This window comes from Paramisgurnus dabryanus, chromosome 6 (assembly GCF_030506205.2).
Source record: "Paramisgurnus dabryanus chromosome 6, PD_genome_1.1, whole genome shotgun sequence".
Taxonomy (NCBI): Eukaryota; Metazoa; Chordata; class Actinopteri; order Cypriniformes; family Cobitidae; genus Paramisgurnus; species Paramisgurnus dabryanus.
The window spans coordinates 37,704,212-37,706,219 of NC_133342.1; positions in this window are offsets into that span (position 1 = coordinate 37,704,212).

The following is a 2,008-nucleotide window of genomic DNA, read 5'->3' on the forward strand; positions in this document are numbered from 1 at the left end:
ATACATCTCTCTGGGTCACTCAAAATCAAAACCTCATCCAATCTGGAAGGGATCCCAATGAAAAGTGCGTTACAGTAATCCAATCTGGTGGAGATAAAAGCATGAATCAGCTTTTCGGCTAGCCTAGAAATCTAGACGCACCCTAGCGGCCGCAAAATATATTTGCTGCCAGGGTTTAGTCTAGGCACTCACAATACACTTAACCGGTCCAAAAACCAAAATTTGGTCAGGCCAATCACATCGTGTGTAGCGTCTGTGGGGCGGGCTTAACATGATGATGACAGAGCTGCAACGGTTCCTACTTGAAAACAGAGAATGGCTGCTGCTGCTGGCGAACAGCTATCTTTTGAAGCGGCTTTGGCCGCGACTCTGGAGGACTTAGACTTATGTTTTTCTTTGAGAGAAGAGCAAATAACCCTACTGAAGTCCTTTTTAAGCAAGAAAGATGTGTTTGGAGTTTTGCCGACTGGTTACGGTAACTACGTCACCTTCTTCGTTGCTCTGATCCGTCATAGCGCTATCCTATTGCGTGCAGAGGCATTTTGAGGGACAACCTTATATCCCGCCCCTTGCATTGAGCCGTTTGTGTGAAGAGTTGCCAGACCTTACATCTTGATGTAGGTCTGGCTAACCAGGCTACTTTTCGGCATCAGGGAGGGAGAAAATGGGGCGGAGTTTGGAAATGTTGCAGAGGTGGAAGAAGGAGGTCTTGCAGAGGTGATTTATATGGGCTTCAAATGAAAGTTGGGAGTCCATTTTTAAACCAAGATTTGTGACTGTTGATGAGAGGGGGATGTTGGAGCCAGAAAAGGTGATGCTGGTTATGGGTGAGATTTTTTTCTCCACTCACTCCACTGGCTTCCCGTCTCCTCCCGGATTGAGAACAAGGTTTCTCTACTCACACACCAATGCAGCCATGGACATGCCCCCCCCTCAAAGAACTTATCAACCCACAACACATAACACGTTCCCTTCGCTCCACTCATTCAAACCTCCTTCACATACCCAGAACTAGACTCCGGACTATGGGTAATAGGGGTTTCTGTGCTGCTGCCCCACGTCTATGGAATGCCCTCCCTGACACTCTGAGGGTGCCGCAATCCACTGACTGTTTTAAAAAAGGTCTTAAGACATTTCTTTTTAACAAAGCTTTTAATTCTCTTTAGAAGTATTTTTAATTGTTTCTTCTCATTTTTATTGTTTTTATCCTCTAGCACTTTGAGATCTGTGATGAAAAGTGCGTTATAAATAAAATGTATTATTATTATTATTATTATTATTATTATTGAATCAGGGGGTCCTGGTGGGCGTCACGTCACAGAAATCCTCCCTGTCATCATGCACTCAACTCCCTGTCACACTGTCCTTCTCTGGCCTTGAACATTCTACCACGGTTCTGCTCGACTCGGGCGCGGAGGGCAATTTTATAAGTGAAGATCTGTCTCGCGCTTGTCGTGTTCCTGCTGTCCCTCTTGAGTCCCCTTGGATGTCTGGTCCATCAGAGGTCAGCAGATGGCACAGATCACTCACTGCACCCCTCGTGTAAGTCTTTTTATTTTCAGCAATCATCGTGAGGAGATTGTGTGTACCTCCTTCATGCCTCTCTCTCTCTCCCATCATTTTGGGGCATGCATGGTTGGCACAGCACAATCCCCACGTTGATTGGCAACACAATATTATTTTAGCTTGGTCTCATTCTTGTCATGTGTCTTGTCTTGGTTCTGCTGTTTCAGGTTGTGTTCTTTCTTCTCCTCAGGTTTCGGCAGCCGATTTGACCGGGGTCATTATACACTATATCATTATATATTTGCAAAAGCTCAGACAATGGATTGCTGAGTCGGAACTTTACTAAACGTAACTGCAGCAGCTTTTTTTGGTGCTAGCTTAGCAGCCTCGGCAGGGTGGTGAGTTCATTGCTTGAGTTATGTCCTTGGGCTCTCCTTTCTCATCTGGTTTAAAAACTGCCAAATAGGTGATGTCACGTTTTTCTTGTTAACCAACTCCATCT